Below are 8,835 nucleotides of genomic sequence, written 5' to 3'. Positions count from 1 at the left end.
TCTATTTTCCCCCTCAAAACCCTTGGCAGATTAATTTGGTTAAGGGCACTTGGTGAAAACAAAGGAGGTGTAGGGCTTTGAACCTAAGGCTCTCATATCTAGACCCAATACACCTGATACCTGGTTTTTTTTTTAACATACCAATACTATAAATCCTCATGTTCTAGTTTTGAACATGGAGTGATATACAGGGACTCATGACCTCTCAGTATCAGCTGTAGCCTAGATCTGGTGCAAGATGGGTAAGTAGTGAACAGTCTTGTGCACAATTTAATCTATAGCTCAACCAAATTAAGTAAAGTCCTGTTGATTTCAATGGGAGAGATTTGTGTATGTGCTTAATGTTCCCACTGAAATCAATAGGACTTGAAAGTTCCTAACATTGGCTGGATTGTGCTTGCAATGTTTGGAAATGTGATGGTTGAAATCAGCCACACAGCAGGGACAAAGGTCATTTTCTGTGTTGTTTTTTGCACTATTTTGAGTGGTAAGGAATTAAAAAATCACATGCAAGGAGTAGTAAATTATTTGTGGTCTCTGCTTAGGTTCTATATTTGTACTTGTGCAGGCTGAATTCAGAACTTTCTGAAACTTTAGTCAAGGGGCTTTAGCTTTGCCCCTCTTTGGGCATGGAAGTAAGCCTTTCTGAGCATCCTCTGAAGGGGCAGGGATCATGCTTTCCTGCTCAGTTCTCTTCAAATCTCTACACAAATGAAAAGCTCAAAGAAGTTTCCCACTTCTATAAAAACTGTAATACATTCTTTACTTAAAGGGAACTGCACAATAAGTGTTTCTAATAGATTCCACTTGGCAAGGTAGCGGACACTGACCTCTCATACAGCTAAATCAAATGTCTTAGAAGAGAAGCGATAATTTACTGCTTTGAAATAAGGGTTTATAATTTAGAAAACTGAAAATGGTAAGAGGCAGCAAAACACTACATCTGATAAGATTTCATGTGCACTGAGACCTACTCTACTATATTTGGGTGCCAAAACCCTGTTCCACCATGCTCTCAGTGATGCACAATTATTCACAGAGGTCATTCATACAATCAAAAACTTCTACCCAGGTTTAGGAGCTGTGTGCGCTCCCAATTTTGAGTTGTGGAAGCAAGGTTGGAGGAAAAGTTACCCAGGTCACTTTTACCAACTACCCAGTTCATATTCTTACCTTGTTTCCACACAACTGAAAACTAGGAGCATACAAAGCTCCTAGAACATAGAACACAGTGAGCCCTTTTTCACGACCAGTGAGAAAGGGCTACCTGATTTGCAGGGAGGAAGCTCTCGGAAGTGCTTATCTCCCTGCACATGAGCAGGCTGCTTTGGGTGGGCTGACTGCCCGCCCAGACGAGCATAAGCTCCTGCCGGTAGCTCTGAGAGTCAGGGTGCTGGGACACCACCCCACATTGTCCTGCCCCGCCCCTTGTAGCTCCAGTAATCCACCGCTTGAGTGTATGCACCCTCCCCTCCCCGAGCCTGCCAGCCGTGGCAGACACATGATCAAATAATTTATAAACAGGATTAGGAGAGTGCTTGCTCTCTTAACCCCGTTTATAAGGGAGGCTTCATAGGTGGGTTTGCTGCTGCGGTGCCGCTGGGATCGGGCCCAATCCTGGCAGTTCACACATACGTACAAAAACAGGCTGGGCTCCCTTCGCCTGGTTTTGCACACGTGTGTGAATAGCCTCCATTTTTGACTGTGTGGATGACCTCCCAGTCTTTTTAATGTCTTCCAGCAGGCATCTCCTACCTTTTGAGAAGCAAAAACTAGAATCTTGCCTGCTACACATTTTCCCCATGTATCCACACTGATTAGTTCTTCCAGTTCTTTTTCACATCTCACTGTAGTCATCCTCACTGTTGACTAGTGTGCCAGCCAAGCTCCACCGCAATGGCAACAGTTGTCCCACATCCCAAACTCCTCCACATCTGAAGCCATAGGCTAGTCCAGGAGTGGGGAGGTCTCAGAAGGCCGGCATTCTGGATCCTGGTTGACTTTCCAAGCATATCAATGTGCAGCTTTACCTTGCAGTTGGATTGGTAGGCCATTAAACACAGATGTTAACTCTGTCTCTGGACAGGTCAACTGACTGGCCATTGTTTGTATAGTCCTTTCTTGGCTTGCTTCATGATATCAGGAAGAGAGGTAGAAGCACAGACCTACTAGCATTTGCCATTGTTGCTATCATTACTGTGAATTTCTTTACAAGCTAGCTTATGGGTGGCATATCTGAGGCATTTGTTCATCCTGCTTCACACCAACATAATTCATAAAATAACAGTATTATTTGCCCACCACCACCACCACCTCTGTTCTCCGAGGGGCAGAAGAATTATAGTAGCCTTTTCAGAGTGATATTTCTTCAGAGAAGAAAATATTGGCATATTTGGATAAACATATTTTTCATCCATCTGCAATTAAGAAGGAATGGATGGGAATCAGCAAGCTGCATAGACAATACTGTCCCACATGAATAGGCAACTTCAGTTAGGATTTGGTGGGTAGCAAACAGAGCACCACAGGCCCCTGTCCATACACTACACCTAGTTCATGACAGGCAAATCTTGTTTAATTCTTTTCATGCATAACCATATCTACAGTCCCAGCATTTTAAGAATCTCTGTACACCCCATATGTCTAGTTATTAAAGCAAGGCTAGTGGATCTAGATTTTACGCTGATTGGGCCAGGAACTGTCTTTTTTTTTTTGCTTTCTCTGTAAAGTTCTGTATATAATGATGATGCATTGCAGGTGGAAGGGGGGATTAGTTTCCCTAGAATGGGCCACTTTTATTCTGGGAGTATTCATTACAATGATTGACATGAGGGCAATTACTCAAAGAAGTCCTTTTAAAATTAAAAGGACAAGTTAGGCAATGCCATGTCAGCAAATGAATTAATTAGTTGCAGCTTAAGAGATAGACTGAAAAAAAGAGGCTGATTCTGGACATCATAATCATATGCATTTTGTTGCAATTATAGAATAAAAAGCTGTTACCAAACCATCCAGGTTGCCTGCAGAGGCAGCAGTAAAAATGTTTGATACTGATATTGAAGCTATTCACACACGCACCTAAACCTGGCTAAGGAAGCCCAGCCCAGTTTGGGGAGCATGTGTGTCCTGCCAGGAGCTGTGCAGCTCTGGGCGGCACCAGTGTGGTGGCAAGCCTGCTTAGAGAGCTTGCCGCTTAGCTCAGGTTTTGGGTGCGAGGGCACCCAAAAAGTGGGCTAAATGCTTGTGTGTCGGTGCCACATGGAGGCTTCCCATAATACACCATGCACTCATACGGTGCATTATGGAAGTTCTGGGGGTCTCCTGGCCTGCTCCCTCCCTGCTACCGACAGAAGCTGGCAACTGTCTGTCAGGCCAATCCGGCTGCCCAGCAACATGTTTGGAATCATTTGCAGGGAAAGTAAGCTTTTCGTGGTTTCCTCCCCTCGCCCCATCAGAGCCCATTCTCCAATCATGAGAATGGGTTCATTATATCAAAATAGTGAACCTATTCAGACATTATTTTATTTTATTTTTATTTTTATTATTTATTTATTTAACATTTTTATACCGCCCAGAACTTATGTCTCTGGGCAGTTTACAACAAAATAAAAACATTAAAACATTAGTTAGAAACAAAAACAAGAAATTTAAAATATGACAATTTTTAAAATTTAAAACAATATTCTAAAACATTAAAAAAAAATTAAAACAGTATCAGTTAAAAGCCTGGATGAACAGGTGTGTCTTTAAAGACTTTTTAAAAATTGTCAGAGATGGGGAGGCTCTTATTTCACTAGGGAGCGCATTCCAAAGCTTCAAGGCAGCAACAGAGAAGGCCCGTCCCTGAGTAGCCACCAGACGAGCCGGTGGCAAATGCAAACAGACCTCTCCATCAGATAATGGGTCTGAATCTTGGATTCACATACGCCTTCCTCAGTTCCAGTTTCCTTCCTTGCTTCACTGTGGTTACACCCTGATGTCTCTAAAATAAAGATGAGGATGCAAAGGAGCAGATGGGTGACCACTGAGTGGAGTTCTCCACCCTGGAGTACAATTATATACTTGTACTTAAGTACAAAGCCACCGGCACAGTGCAGAAATGACTTATCAAGCCAGAGGTTGCTGGTTCGAATCCTCGCTGGTATATTTTCCAGACTACGGGAAACACCTATATCGGGTAGCAGCGATACAGGAAGATGCTGAAAGGCATCACTTCATACTGCGCGGAGACGGCCATGGTAAACCCCTCCTGCATTCTACCAAAGACAACCACAGGGCTCTGTGGTTGCCAGGAGTCATGATTGACTCGATGGCACACTTTACCTTTACTTAAGTACAATTTTACTTTAACAAACTTTCTGAGTTTTATTTCCTTAACCAATTAACCTTATTAATTAATCCTCCATATAATTGATAAAATTATACAAAAAACAGACCCGTTAACTGTAGTAATTATGATAAGCTCAGTCCAGGTCATTCTCAGTCAAAAGGCTGAGAACTGTTTCAATACCTTTCTCAATACCCCATTTCCAGCCTTCTATTCCCTGTCTTCAGGTTCTCTTCCTCAGTGCCTTGTCTGCAACCATCTGCCTTCTTTCTCAGTTTCTCTCTTCAACCAGCAACTCATAGGACCAGTTAGGATGATTCTTTGCCGGGCAACCACACACGATTAGGATGCATGCATGCCATAACAGGGCACATCCTCCCCCGCCCATCCCTGTGTTATGGAGGTCTCTTGCTAATCGCATGTCGGGGTGGCTGAGAGTTTCATCCAAACCACTCCTCTACATGTGGCCCCAGTACTAATATCTGTGGCACTGTGGGCGATGTGTTGTCCACTGGCTCGACCCAATGAGATGACATGTGTGCCCACCACACACATGTTCAGTGACTAGTATCTCTGCACTCATGGCACACACATGTTCTTATCCCTTGGAATCAGACAGGGAGAATGCTGAACCGGCCCTTAGATATTAGTATTTTTGGGCTCCACTAGAGAAGTGGTTGGGATGAACTGTCCCCCCACCCCAATGCAATTAGGGAAAGATGGTCCAGTGCTATAGGGGGTGGGGGAAGGACATGCATGCTCATGCATGCAAATATCCTAATCACATGGAGTGGATGAAGCTTTGACCAAACCAGCCCCACCTATCTTATTTTCCCTCCACCCTGACAACATTTATTGCCTGTCCTTTTCTGCTTCTGCGGAAGCAGGCAGACATGAATGCACACCCATCCAAACATATGTAGACTCCTGTGTGAGTGATCCATAACCATGCATGTAGGCTTTGTGCAAATGGGACCCTTAAACATTTATAAGTTGGAGTGCAAGGCCAGAGGGCATAATCCCTTAGCCCCATCCCCCACCAATGTTCTCTCTAATTTATTTTCTTCATCTGTGTATGGAGTGAGTTTTGTTCTGGGCAGCAGTATCAAGGCAGTGTGTGTGTGTACACACACATTCAGAATGGGACCTTCTTAATTAAACCTGAGTGGGATCTAAAATTTACTGAGCAGACATTTTTTAAAAACATGCGAGTGCGTGCACACATGCATGCCTTAGAGGGAACACGGTCCCACACCCACTGAGTGTGTACCTAAACAGGGCTATTGTCTCTTTTGCATGCCTTTCTAGGGCTGATGGAAACATCATTCGCTTTCTCTCTCCATCTCTTCCCTCCTGCTCCAAACTTCTCCACTTTGTCTCAGACGCATATGGTGCTGGACAGGAGAGACAGCGGGAGAGGGAGAGAGAAATGGTGCTGGCACAGCAGCGGACATAGCAACCAGGCGAGGCCAGTGGCCAAAACTGCCACCAGATATGTGCTTCCTTGCCAATCTACAAAAGCAAGCAGGAGCAGTGCACCTCAGAAGGTGAGGCTGGCCAGGGAGAAGAGAGGCAGTGTCATGGCAGGTTAGGTGGGGGTCAGACTGGCAAGGGAGGTGGAGGAGAGGCCAGTGAGGGGTGAGGCTAGCAAGCGGTGAAATGGGGAGGTGAGTACAGGCTCCTACCCCCCACCATAGGCATCACCCCATCTATGGGAGGGGGTGGAGAGGAGGAGGTGGTGGCAGGCAGGTGGGGTGATGCTTTTGGTGGGAGTAGAAGCCTGTACTCACCTCCCCATGTAGCATTTGCTGCCTGAAACTGTCACTTCACGTAGCCTCATGAGAGCCACCACTTCCTGTCACCTCATGTAGCCTTCCTGAGATCACCTCACACAGGCAGAAGTGGTCTTATGGATGGCAGTAGATTGCTAAGGGTCCCCTAAAACTTGGAGTCAGCCCTGAACTATTAATTTTGTCCTGTTCTCCTTCCATGGCAATTGTTGTGGGTGTGCGAGTTCATACAACAATTTTTATGAGAAAACATCTCCACAGGGTGACATCTCCCTTTTCTCTTTGCAGTTATTTAGAAATATGCACCAATGTATTGAAACGAAGATGCTGCTATGGGAAATGCAATATTACGGTTCAGTAATTTAATTTGATATTATTGTGTCTTGATTTTACCTTGTGGAGTAAAATCAAAACATTTCTTGTTTTTGCCTTCATAAAAACAAGAAACCATAGAAGAATGAAGAGGAGAAATTGTCATAAATTAATTTCCCCCTGTAAAATGGATCATAGATTCACTGAAACTCTTGGATATATTTTATCCATGTTTAAGATCTTCCATATTGTATCATATTGAAAAGCTTTTGCAGAAAAAAGATATATTGGAGACATTGGCTGACATTCTGCGCAGTGGGACGCTGGTGTTTGGGACCCACTGGGCAGCCCCACTGTGTTGTGCCAAACTGTCATCTGCACAATGATTTACAATACCATCTTCCAAATGGAAGTAATGCCACACAACTATGGGGATACTGGTTTAAGTCACTGCACAGCTGATTTCTTGCGCAACGCTGTGGGGCTGTTTTCCAAATGTGAAAGAGCCTCAGTGGGTCCCAAGCAGTACAGTGGCATTCTGCTGTGCAGCATGTCAGCCAACATTAATAAGCCAAAGAAGCCATTGTTACTATTTTCTATTATTGTCAGTTCTATGTTGCACTGGCTATATAAAAATGCAGTCTTCCATTATTTTTAATTGGGGGGAAGGAAAAAAAGCCCTCTGTTTACCATGATCAGATTGTATATGTAGAGCTATTTGTTTGTAACAATGATAAATTGGAGATTAATTTTTTTAAATGTGTCTGTACTAAATTGTTAAAAAAAAATAAAAATTCAGTTAGAGAAACAATGTAGGCATGTGTTTTTAAACTACTGTTCGTGCAGTCTGGTCAGGACTGTGTGACACAGTATACAGTGTTTTGTCATCCAAGGAATGTCTTTGATCAAGAGTTTATGCAAGAAGGGGGAAAAAAGCCATGAAACCCTAATCCGTTCCCACAGTCCAGTAAACGTGAGCTGGACAAACACTGGACAATAGTGGTAAAGCTTGCTGTTGGAACAATAGCAGCAACTAAAAAAATTAAAGAGCTGCTGACTCACAGTTCTTACATTCAAGAAAGATTCCATGCAATATTGATTAGGCCCTGGATCCTGAGGGGGGCTGGAGATTATACACTTAAATTATACCTTCAGAGTGTTTAAAGAAAGCATTCATTTATGCTTCTAACAGAATGAAAGACAACAAAAGTTATTGATCCCCACTTTGTACAAATGGTAGTTGAGGAAGCTATCTAGGCATCATATACCTCTCTTTCCTGTTCCCAAAAACAGGCAGCCCCACTTGTAACTCTCACTGTTGTCTGCTATATTTTTGGGTCCCCAGACTGAACTCATCATTGCAGTGTTGCTATGTAGCTCAGTGCGTGGTAAGGAGGATGGAGAAACTATTTTGATTGCTCTCCCCTCTCTGCCAAGGCCCTGTTTGCTGCCACAAATATGTCTTTGAGGACTGTGTAGCCCTCAGGGACACATTCCTGGCAACGAACAGAGTTTTTGTGGGGTGGGTGGAGAAACAAAAATTGCTTCCTAATCCTGCTCTCCATGCAATGGGCTGTAGAGCAATGCTCCAATGGAGCTACTGTCCTGGCCCACTGAGATCTGTCTTCATAAAGGGAAACAATGTGGGCCATTATGTTTACATATTATCATGATCATTATTGATTTGTATCTGTGCTTTCTACAGTGCATTCAAAGTGTACAATAACAATTACAATAACAGCTTGTACAATATAAGATAATCATTCATAAAAGAACTAAGAAGTTACAATATCAGTACTACCATAGTAGCATGAAAACATAAGGAACATAGCCAGGGCTTCCTTATGGCATGGCAAGCAGGACAACTGCCCTGGACCCTGCTCTTTTAACTCCTATTAGAATTAACTGGAAGTGGGCCCTGCACTGGCTGATTTGCCCCAGGCTCCACACCCCGCCAGGGCTCTCTAAGGACAGCCCTGAACATAGCACCAAATAAGCAGTAGCAATAATATCAGTCCTGGGAAAATAACTGGGGGCCCCTCACCAGTAACTGCATCTGTTCACCCCACCATTTGTTGCCGTCGCTGCCACTCCTGCTACCTGTGCAGTTGCCCCTGCTGCCTGCTGCCGCTTGGGAGCTGGATCACAAGCCAATCAAAAGCTGGAGGTCCCATTCCATGCAGAAGTGGGAAGGCCTCATTCCTGTCTGGGACTGAGAGTACCACCGATGATGAGCAGGAAGGCCACCCATGTTGATTCACTGAACACGGGTCCCCACTGCTCTTGTGATGCCACTGTTTGGAAACATGGGTCTTTTGCATCCAAATTGCAATCAGAGCAATGAGGGTTCAAAGTATTCTGATGGATACGACTGTACTAAAATTTCCATTCTGTACTACCATGTTG

This window comes from Hemicordylus capensis, chromosome 1, assembly GCF_027244095.1.
Source record: "Hemicordylus capensis ecotype Gifberg chromosome 1, rHemCap1.1.pri, whole genome shotgun sequence".
NCBI classification, from domain to species: Eukaryota; Metazoa; Chordata; class Lepidosauria; order Squamata; family Cordylidae; genus Hemicordylus; species Hemicordylus capensis.
The sequence above is the reverse complement of the archived record's forward strand: the minus strand, read 5'-3'. Positions refer to the sequence as shown.